The sequence below is a fragment of the Alosa pseudoharengus genome, unplaced genomic scaffold, assembly GCF_046254945.1.
Source record: "Alosa pseudoharengus isolate Yale_2024_CS ecotype anadromous, Long Island Sound unplaced genomic scaffold, YU_APseudo_1.1 YU_APseudo_1.1_scf_10, whole genome shotgun sequence".
Lineage (NCBI taxonomy): Eukaryota > Metazoa > Chordata > Actinopteri > Clupeiformes > Clupeidae > Alosa > Alosa pseudoharengus.
In genome coordinates, this window is record NW_027468565.1 from 28,114,013 (window position 1) to 28,126,156 (window position 12,144).

Genomic DNA, 12,144 nt, shown 5'->3' on the forward strand with positions numbered 1-12,144 from the left:
GCAGCTTTTCAGTTGTACTGGATTACTGTTCACTGCAAAGTGAGCAAGGATGAGTAAACTAACTTTGAAAATCAACTGCTGCTCAAACTTAAAGGAGAACTCTGGCGATTTTTCACATACAGTACTGTATATCTCCGTTTCAGCAGGCAACAGCTAAGGTAGCCAGGCAGCTACAGCGCTACACTCTGGGGGGCATGAACATGGGGGCTCACAAACATGTCCCCAGAATGTAGTGCTGTAGCTGCCTGGCTGCTTTAGCTGCTGGCTGCAGCAACTCGAGCTGGGTAAAACCGATTGTTTTGGGGGTTTCCCCCCCCCCAGAAAAAAAGTAACTAAGTAACTTTTACTTAAAGTACATTTTAAATGAACTACTTTTTACTTTTACTTGAGTACATTTTCAGATGGGTAACTTAACTTGTACTTGAGTCATATTTCATCAAAGTATTGGTACTTTTACTTGAGTACAATATTTTAGTACTTTTTCCACCTCTGCTAAAAAGTAAACGTTTGAAATGAATAACAATGAATTACATGTTAATTAATATGTAATTAATGTATGAAAAGCAGCTCTGATCAGAAAAAGATCTGATGCTAACCCACTTCCTCTCTCCTGTTTTGCAGAGGGATCCTGAGGAAGTGGTGAGGGGAATGTGAGAATGTGGCCGGAGGAGAGAAGGTGCCAGTCTCACTCTCATCTACTTACTCCCTCTCTGTGAGCAGGTCCCTGTTCCAAACCACAGGCAAGCGCTAACTGTCTGTAAGTATTACACACACACACACAAACAGAGTTTCTGTTTTTTTCTTTCTTTTTTGCTGGCTTCTGTTTTTTTTTTAAACAGAGTGACTATTTGCACCCCAGGTACAATTAGCCTTGGCCACACAGCTGGGTCGCACCCTGTATGATGTGTGACAAAAAAATGCGTTGCGCATGAACAAAAAACATGGCATTTGTTTTTTCGTCAGCAGAAAGATAAGAATTCAGAAAGGTTTCGGCACTAATATCTGTTTTGATGAATTTTCTGGTGTAAAAGTTGTGTTTTATTTTCATAAGATTTGTTCAGTGAATACATACAACCGTCAGTTTGTTGGTTAGCAGCAATCTCATCCTGGTTTCGATTCCTGTGAGAAGTGTTTTGGCCTGAGCGGTTGAGAAAAGTAGCTTTTGTATAATGTTTTCCAAAAGACTGAATGAGTAACATTGTACTAAAGGTCCCATCAAAAAAGTGGGTCCCAATTATTGATCTTTTTGGCATGACATATTGAAAGTGTTCATGAAGTACTTTATGCTTACGTGTCCTTCATGCTTACGTGCTTAGACACTACTGTGCCCTGGCCTGGGTTATAAGCTGATGTCCAACGGCAAAGATTTATTGCAGACATATTATTTTGTTAAAGGTACATGCACCTTATTCAAGCATGGGGTTGATAGACTATGTTCTAGAGATTAGATAATGTGGTGGTATCTTTGGTCACACTTTATCAGGGATTGCTATCATAGAATGCAGTAAGCTGTAATAGAATTCCTCTTTGGTTGTGTGTGGAGTCTGGCCTATTTTCATGGGTTACACAGTAACTTTATGAAAGGTCTACATTAGCTGACCCTGTTGACAAGGTATTTTTGATAGTGTATTGATAGTGTATTCCACGTGTGTGTGTGTGTGTGTGTGTGTGTGTGTGTGTGTGTGTGTGTGTGTGTGTGTGTTGTTGTTGTTGTTCTTGTTGTTCTAGTGCTGAATTTGCTTAGCTGAACAGTTATCTGTTAAAAGAGTTCCCAAATTGCAAGGGGCCTTGTATTATCTACACGAAAATGACAATCTAATTTTTGCTTCCTTCCCTAAATAACTATTGTCAATAGTTAAAGGAAAACAAAACCAAAGCTTTAGTGTAAAGATCAATTCAGAATTCACATAACAGCACCAGCCTACATGTAAGAAAATGTGGAATGACAAGCAGATATATATGGTCTGCTGCCTCCTTTCAAGTGCATCCAAAGCAGCCCGTTCTTCATCCAGCTCTGAGGTTTACACATACAGAATTCATCGTGCCCGCTAGAACTATTTGGAGGAACTATGTCTATAACTCAGTGCTACTGTGCTGAGGAGGAGACCTGTGCACTGAACACAGACAGAAATCAGCACAAAATGGCAGTAGTCACAGCCCAGACCAGCAGTGTAGGGGATATACAAGTGGCAATTGTTAATTACTTTAAATGTGCCGGTGCCTGTGTTAATATTGATGAAAACCCAGACAGCGAGGGGAGCATCATGATGCCCTCAGACATTTTTAATGCGGTCATGAACTCTAACATATAGTTACTGAGGGAATTTAAAGCCAAGCTGGTGTTGATTACATTAAAAGCTTTTGCGGTGATTGCTATGAAGAGAATTGAAAACCCCAGTGTGAAACCTTAAAATATATTCAAGGTAAGAGATTTCTCACAAACATTATCTTGCTACCAGACATGAAAAAGACAGATTTTGTTTGTTTATTCTGAGTTACATGCAGCATCTGTGAATTTTTGTTTGTTTAAATTGTAGATATTCTACTAGATGACAAAAAAAAAAAACATCTGTCTAGACAGTGCCTGCATTATTCTTTAATGTGTGCAATGCATGTAATGGATTTCAAATAGCCCCCCATGTAGACTGAACTCTGGGACTTCATTAATATGTGATCATTACATTGACAAAAGTGTCTACAATGTGGATTAAAGATTTGCATTAAACCTTCAGATGTGCCAATCAAAGGTTTAACATGCATTGATTAATTAATTATAATGCAAGTAATCAATTATTGTATATTCCAATGCTCTTTGACCATGGCTGTGTTTGTGAATGTATTTATTAAGAGTGTGTCCAAAGAGGAAAGTGCCCCCACAGGGCTTTGTCATTCATGTCCGATTAACAATAATGTTCTTTTTATGTACAGTTTCCCTATGATGAGAGAGACAAAAAATGTAAACTGTTTAATGATGTGGACATAGCCTCAAATGAGTTTAAGCATGACTATGGAAGTTGCCTGTTCAGCTGCGTAATAATTGATGACCTTGCTGTTTTCCCAGAGAAGTGGTTGGGCTCTTCTCTACACTGACCACAGGGAACTGTATTGATGTGACCATGCTTTCATTTTTCAATGGGATTTTATGACTGACTTCATCTCATGACAATCTTGACTGGTTTTGCAGCATTAAGAAAGAGAGAGAGAGAGAGAGAGAGAGAGAGAGAGAGAGAGAGAGAGAGAGATGTGTCGCCTTGTCAGCATTTGTAAGAAATTGTTTTTGATGAAGCTTTTAAAACCTTCTGAGGCATGTGATTTTAACATAGTTTGGAACACACAGAGTAGACATCCATGTAACTTCTAAAAAATAATGCCCTACAGAAACACACACACACACACACACACACACACACACACACACACACACACACAAACACACACAATAAACAAAACACCTGGATCTGGTTGATCAGGTACTCATTAGCATTGCAGAAGCACCTTTCTTTGACATTGCATTTTGTGCAAATCATGATGGGTCATCTTAAAACAAAAGAAGGTAACAGTATATTTAGGATATGTTTATTATTGGTTTGGCTGATGTTTGTTGATTTACATATTTTACTCCGTGGAGTCTACTGTTGTTATTTCTTTGTGTATCATTCCTTGTATGGCATGAGAAGCCATGACACGAGGCTTTCATTAAACAGGACCCTGCACACATTTTCGACAGCTCAACATAATGTTCAAAGGCAATGGAAAAAAGTGTGATAGCCTGCCAATAAGCTGCGGAAAGATTCTGTGTTCTACTTCTAGGTGACGCATGTGGAATTGGAAATAATTAGACATTTGGAAAAAGGCTATGTTACTCGCTTGAAGAAACAAATATTTATATTATTATCTGAAATTGAAACAATAATGTCATACTATATTGAAATTACTGTAACTATTGCGTCTTTTGTGGTCTTTCAATATTGAACATTTTGTAGGTGACATTGATAATTTCCAAAACTCACTTCTTTTTCTACATTAAAGGAATTAGATTATGGTTTGCTGTTCATTTAGACAGGCAAACATTTCTCTTCTCTGTATAATTTACATGTTATCTCATAAGAGTTAATATAATTACTATTTCTCAAGTACTCCCACTCAGAGTGAGTGTCCATAAGGAGATGGCCACCTTCATTTGTGCCTAAGAGTGTCTTCAGTTGAGTCGGATTATAAAAGGAGGCATACTTTCAAATGGATGCAAGAATTCATAAGCTAACGTATAATCAGTTGTGAAACCATTCTGTGAGAGGGGTCATCAAATGCTACCTAAAAGCTATTAGTGCAACAGGTTCAAGCATTGTCTCAATTTTTTTTATTTGTTGTGGTTAATTGTATGGGCACTGATTAAAATGATGCCCTCTTGGTATTTTCCACTGTTTGATACGGGTTGATACTTTTGCAAGGTGGCAGGGATACTTCCTTGTATTGTCTTTTACTGAAATAACAGTCAAAGCTACATTAGGGCCTTGACAGTCGCCTTGAGACATCCAAGCATGCCAAAAGCACAACCTTATCTGCCGGTGAAGATAACTGAAGGCACTGCATAGACAGCACAAACACTGCATCCATCCATCCATACATACATCCATACATCCATACTGTACATACATACATACATACATGCATACACACACTGCATCCACACAGGCAGTCTGTTTTGTTGGTGGCTAAATTGCTTGTGTGTGAGGGTCTAAGCAAAAGCAGAACATTGCAGTGTGTACCACTCCCTTGTGGAGGCATAACTCAACAGCCCACTTTCCCAGACTGCTTGTCATAACTCCAGGTGAAGTGATGTGGTGCATGTTGTGGAACCTTTTAGTAGGAGGATGCTGGAAAGACCCAACATGAGTCAGCGGACATTAAGGTGCCAGTGTGGTTTGAACTCATAGCCCTGGGTTGACAAGCTGAGCACTCTTGCAACTGAAGTATGGACCCCTGGACTGAGCTTGTCCTCGACGTGCCGTAATTTGTGGTTTTAAAATGTGTTACGACATCAATGGAAAGTCCTTAATATTTTTCCAAAGCATCTTTGCTCATATGAAACCACCTACCAAGTGAATCAACACTTCACAACAAAAATGTTAAGCTCACGGTTCTAACTGTTCCTGTGAATAGTATAAATAGAGTTTCCAGATGATTAGAATAAATAATCATGATTTGATGAGGAAATAATGGTTAATTGACCTTACAGAGGGTTCTCAGACACAAACTTGGATTAATTGCAGATAGGAGGTGGTCAAGAAATTAATGAAGCACTAAGCATGTGTTCACAGCACAGCATTTCAAACTGAAAACATTCATTTATTTTCACAAACAAGCCTTTTTTGGTTTGAATCAGACCTGCACTTTGCCTGTTTTGAATGACTATAGCATCTGCCACTCTCGTGTGCTCTACAGTGGTACTTGAGGCTTAAAATGAGACTGAACACAGCTGCAGTATGACACAAGTGCTGTGATCTTTTTGTGTGCACAGCCTGTAATACAGAACAAGCTGTTGTCCTGTGTTAGACACCTATCTCACAAGGCTATTTCAATCATTAATATTTTGGTTTTTTTGCCTGATGCATTGCCAATTTTATATCAGAATATGCAGTGGTGTGGTCTAGTTAGCTGTAGTGAGTATAGGCTACTGTGATGTAGTCTTGTTAGCTGTAGTGGGTATACTGTGATCAACCCCAAATGTTACGTAATATGTATCCTTGCCTTTTTTAAGTGGGTATACTGAGATGGTGCTTTTTAAGTGGGTATACTGTGTAGTCCTGCGTATCACGTAGACCAGTGGTTTTCAACCATTTTTCAGTGATGTACTGTACCCCCTGTCAAATATTTTTTCAGCCAAGTACCCCCTAACCAGCGCAAAGCATTTTTAGTTGAGAAAAAAAAAGACTTAAAACAGATCACTGTGCCATCAGTGTCTAATTTATTAAACTCTGGAACTGATAAACACATACAAAATTCAAACATTTGGAAAAAAAATATTTTGAACATTTTAAATTTGAATAATCCATGACTAAATTTATTACAAATTATTCTACTTTTTAAATATATGTATATTTTAAAATCTCACATACCCCCTGGAGTGCCTTCACGTACCCCCTTTGAGAACCACTGACGTAGACTACACCACTGAGAATATGCATGTACATGCCATGGTTTTTGGATTATACTTGTGCTACAAATGCTTGCCCTTACTTGTACAACAGATGCATGTTGCATATCATTCATTGTAACAAGCAGTAGCATGCAAGCTGTTGGCCTTCAGGTTGTCAGAACTACAGATGGGTAAAAAGGTCACTCAAGGTAAATGTGCTGTGACAGTGCTCAAATGTGGTGTTCATAGTTCATCACAAACAGATTTAGACAAAATATATTTGACATCCTAATTGAATTAAGTTTTATTTTTTTGTGTTCTTTAAACTATAAGGATTGTCTTAGATGGAACATATTTGTTATATACTTAATATATTAGCACAGGATCGAATGATGGACTTGCATTGAACTCAGTCGGCATCTTGATATTATTATGACCGCCGCGCAGCGAAGCGGCGGTCATATAGGTTTAGTCAGATTTTCTTTTCTTTTCTTTTTTTTTTTTTTTCGGCTGCCCAAATTTCCGTCAATGATTCCCGGGACACTGAAAGACCAGGGTACACAAAACTTGGTGGGCATGTAACCCCACATGGATAGCATGGAACCATCGTTTTTCATTTTGATCTGTAGCCCCCCCGCTGGACTGGACCCCCCGAAAGGAGGGTAGGGCAGGCACAGTTTTCTGTGAATATCTCGAGAACCGTAGGGTTTAGGAGGACCATTTTTTTTGTATGTTGATCTCAAGGGGCCATGTCAACCCATTCCATAACCACTCATTTAATGTATAGCGCCACCTAGTTAAACACAAAAAAGTAAAAATGAGGTGTTGTAATTGCAGGTATCTGTGACCTAACATAGTCAAAACTGCACGAAATTGGAAGTGTAGGATCATTATGACACCCTCTGTATGCACGCCAAGTTTCGTGGAATTCTGTTCATGGGGGGCCACACAATAAATTCATTTATGTTACTATACACCAACTGGCCTGTAGGTGGCCGGAGACAGTTTTCTGTGAATATCTCGAGAACCGTAGGGCCTAGGAGGTCCACCTTTTTTATGTATGTTGGTCTTAAGGGGGCATGTCAACCCATCCCATTACCACTTATTTCATGTATAGCGCCACCTAGTTAAAAATTAAAAAGCAAAAAATTAGGTGTTTTCATCACAATATCTCTGGCTGACAAGGTCAAAACTGCACGAAATTAAAAGTGTAGGATCATTATGACACCCTCCGAATGCATGCCAAGTTTTGTGTACTTTCGTTCATGGGGGGCCTTACAATAAAATAATGTATGTGTACATTTAGTGACGTACACCAACAAGGATTCCCGGGACACTGAAAGTCCGGGGTACACAAAACTTTGTGGGCATGTAACCCCACATGGATAGCATGGAACCGTCGTTTTTCGTTTTGATCTGTAGCCCCCCCGCTGGACTGGACCCCCCGAAAGGAGGGTAGGGCAGACACAGTTCTCTGTGAATATCTTGAGAACTGTAGGGACTAGGATGACCATTTTTTTTCGTATGTTTGCCTCCAGGGGTCATGTTAACCCATTTCATGTGCACACATGTGCACAAACAGATACACACACACACACATACATTCATAGTAATCATACGTATGACACATACTCACACAGTAGACATATGTACGCTTGCATGCACAGGCACATACGCAGGCACACACACAAGCACGCACACACACACACACACACACACACACACACACATAACATAAACATGTACATGCACACATGCACACAATTCAAGAATTTCTCAGAATTATGAACAGGAAAGATGGAGGTGGGGTTGTATAAAATGAATTTGTTGTGAAATCTATGAACTAATCATGTTTTGGTACTTGTTGTCTAGCAGATATCAGTGAGAATTGAGTGTGGATAATGCAATTTAGTGAGACAGTTAGAATCATATAGGCCTTTCAGCGTGATTTATTTTTGTGGAAAAAATGTGCTGGACTGGGCGGCGGTCATATTTTGTACCGCTCTGCGGTACATCTAGTTTTTTCATATTTCTGATTCAAATTTCTTTTTTTTTAAATGCCAGATTATGAATAGGCTACACAAATCTTCTACAATGACCAGCCCAAAGGACATGCTTTAAAAAGGCAGTGATCCTGTAAAGGATCACTCAGGAGTAGTTTGCGTTTTTGGTAACACTTTACTTGGATAGTCCTCTCACAGAGACTAACAGATCATTGATTAACATTGAAGTTCAGTATGTGAAATTGTTGTTGACTGGTGTTGAAAAAAAAACATACTAACCAAATCCAACCCCTAACCTTAAACTTAATCATAACTTGTCATTAACCTAGTGTCAACAGATTTGCTGATTATTGTTGATTATTGTTGGTCGCTGATAATCTGAATATGTGTACTGTAGATAGTCGATGGGCTGACTATCCAGGTAAAGTGTGTCCACATTTTTTATGTAGCTACATGTAAAACTTCCATCATTCTTGTTTTGAAAAAGTGCACTGTACTGTATATCTAAATGGAGCTTTTGAACTAAAATGTGTTTAAAAAGATTTTCTCTTATCTTAGTTTGAGAGCAGAGAGCAGGATTAAAGGTCAGACTCTCCTTACAGAGAGGACATGAGAACGGAATGCTTATGGGGAACCACCCCCCCCCCCCCACACACACACACACACACACACACACACACATCCCTAGGATAAGCCCACACCACATGCAGGAATAAGCATGCACTTGGAACTGATCCCACCACCTCTGCCTGCCCAGCAGGTTTCTGTGTTGCCTTGATCGGTGGTTTTAACCCGCCGAGGAACTCCGCAGTCCACCGCCTGGGCGTGGGAGTCAGTCATGCCACCGCTCCCCCTGCCTCTCTTCTGGCCCAGATTGACTCTGACCTTGTTCACCGCAGTTCCACCTGAGATGGGAAATCCATAGCGGGGTACGAGAGCCCCCACATTAAAAAGTCACGGCTGAGAGGATTCTTTTTTAGTAGATTTCTTCTTTTTTTCACACCGGCAAGCGTTGTCCACCAGCCTTATATTATCATATGCAACAGGCAGTCTTTAATAAACATTATTTTTACTACCAAGGGTTATTTAAGCATTCTGCTATGCAACTCACTGTGTGGTTATAGATAGCCTAGGGTGTACATTACAACATGTACAATTTACAACCTTCACATATTATAGAGTTATAGAGCTCTTTGGAATGGACAGTAAGTAAGTAAAATGTTATTTGTATATAGTGCTTTTTGATGCACAGAGTGCAACTCCAAAGTAGCGGTTTGTGCTAATGAACAATATTATACCATTATTACTACTATACGTCTAGTGTCCTTTCCTTTTTATTTATGGACACTAATTAGTAGGGAGTAATACTGCAGCACAAATATACTTGAGTATAAGAAATGTGTTTTATTCTTCATTTTGATTTTCAATTTTGGCCCAAAATGCTCCGTCTTTAGGTAATTATCCAGTCATGAATGATTTAGTGGTCCACAAAGCATTTATCATATTTATGAAATGTAGCATGGTACTTTAATCATCCTGGGAGTTAAGGGATTATGGACTGAGAGACCGTCCACTTCACTTAATTGTATTGCCTTTAGGTTGTCAACCTAATGGAAAAACTATGACATGCTCCTGCCAACTGAAATAAGCAAATGGATTGTGTGTGTGTTTTTTTTTTGTGTGTGTGAATGTCATTTATTTCTGTGAAATCCAACTATTAAACCAACCCTAGGTCAGGTGAATACCATGCCACACAGATATTCTGTCTGTGACGGATCATAGGATTCATCCTCTTTCGCACATGAAGTGTCTATGGGATTTGAACCATTAGCACTGATGAAGCTTGCGTGAAGGTGTTATAATAAATCACATTATGTCTTCGCCGCTGGTTTCTTTCTACTAGGATACTAGTCCTTGTACCGTATAAGTCCACTTCAGGTTTTAGCTGAATAACCATCTTCTTAGTTGGCAGGGTTTTTGTCTCCTTTTTTAAGATTTCAGCCTGCGTGCGTGCATGTGGTGCAGATATCCATAAGATTATGCACACCTTTGTAACAGCTTTGTTCGTCTCTTGGCATACATCACAAGTTACATTTTTTTCCGTCCATTTGCTTTTCTACAAGAAACTGCAGTCGCTTCTCAAAAAGGCTGACAGGCTTATCTTTGCTGCGTGTTTCTATGCCTCCTAATATGGGTTCAGGCTGTTGCTTGAAGGCATTTGGGTAACTAGTGGGTGGTAGGATGATGTGCTGTGTGTGTGTGTGTGTGAGAGAGAGAGAGAGAGAGAGAGAGAGAGAGAGAGAGAGAGAGAGAATGTGACAAAGTGCCTATTTATAATTGTGATGAAAATGAATCCCTCCATAGGATCAGTTCACATCAGCCTCAAGTGCTAATTTCAGTTGTCGCATTTTTGGAAACGTGAACATGCAGTTGTCCTTAAACTCCCTTCAGAGCACAAAGAAAGTATTAATTATTTAAATTGTTTTAATTGCGTTATTCAAATTCCTAAGTGTTCATTTACTTCCTAGACATTACCAAACAGAAGGCTTTTTCTGTCTTAATTACAGGATATCCTACTGAAATAAAATATGTGGTTTGTGTAACAGTACAAAAGACACACGAATTAGCATTACAATGCTGACTGTCTGACTCAAATGTACTGTATGAATGAGCTAAAGATGATGATCAGGGTGAAAGAATGTTCAGACTGAATGAAACCATCACAATGGCAACAGCAGCCATTCAAATGAACATCACTTACTGATCACAGGCGTTGGGAGGAGAAGGGGGTGTCTACCTTCTTTTTGGCAGCTGTGACAATTTACGGCATCTTCCTTCATCGTGGTGAATCCTTTTGTATGTCACACGCCATGTGCGTCATGGCATACGTGAGATTCATCATGGCTGCCATATGCCGACGTGATGATGGCTCAAGCACAGGTGTGGTCCTTCATCATGCAGAGATCATCGGAGGAAAAAGTGGAGTGAGCGATGGAGTATGAGAGTGTGACAGCGAGCACACTTATAATGGATACCGCCAATTACAGAGCTTGTGTGTGTGTGTGTGTGTGTGTTGCTGAGGCGTAGAGGCATGGGGGGCTCTAGCAGGTTGAGTTAAGGCTGATGGGACAGAAGGCCCCAGTAATAGCCTCTGCGGCTCACTGGGTGGACTATCCAACATAAAGAACAATGCGACTGCCTCTCCCCTCCCAGGCACGAGTACCAGCCCCATGGATAATTCATCAGGTATATTGCTGGGCTTAGGGCGACCGAACAGTGGGGAAGTAGGGAAGAGTGAAAAGGTTGGATGATTGGGGGGGTGGGGGGGGGGTTAGGAGGGTCAGCTAAATGAGTGACAGCTCGGCATCATCACAATGACCACCTTCATGTAACCCTTAGCCAGTGAAGGCCCATTATTAATTCTGGAAATGGCCTCTTTGGCTGACAGTATTTGTCATGTGCTTTTGTTTAGGAATGGATAAAAGCCCATGTAGACATTCTCTGGTGTAGAGCTGACATGGAGAGTGACAATAACGAATGGGTTTTTTATCTGTGAAACGTGATGTGTAATGTGAATTAAATATACATGGCGGTGACTGTCAGTTTCCCAGTGTTTTTCCAGTGGGTTTGAAGCATAAATTATACAATACCGAGATGGGTGTTTTTGAGTCATTCGGGACAGACATTCTGGAGCATTAATGATCTCTTAAGAGGATTATGGAGAGGAACATGTGCATGTAATCATTTGTATAAGAGATGCCTTGGTGCAGTTTTGCTCTGCTTGGTGAGCTCAGGTACCTTTTATCGGCTAGCTTGCACAAGGGAATATCTGTGGGCCAGAGAAAGAGAACACATCAGAGTAAGGTTATGGTTGTACCAAGTGTTTACCCTTGAAAGGAAGAGTATTTGATGGAATTGGGATTTGTTCATATTTGTTCTTCTTTGACCATGTCATGGAGAGGTCAGTGTTGCTGTTTAAGTCACAACTGGTATCAAATAAATTGG

The 12,144-nt window shown here is 40.0% G+C and overlaps 1 protein-coding gene across 1 annotated transcript in view; it reads left to right on the forward strand.

Moving 5' to 3' along the window:
* The first annotated feature begins 694 nt into the window (after window positions 1-694).
* lingo1a (leucine rich repeat and Ig domain containing 1a) overlaps window positions 695-12,144 on the forward strand; it is a 41,075-nt gene continuing 29,625 nt past the window's right edge. Inside the window, exon 1 of the mRNA XM_076301651.1 lies at window positions 695-757. The gene's annotated coding sequence lies outside the window, so the exon portion shown is untranslated. The remainder of the gene's footprint in view (window positions 758-12,144) is intronic.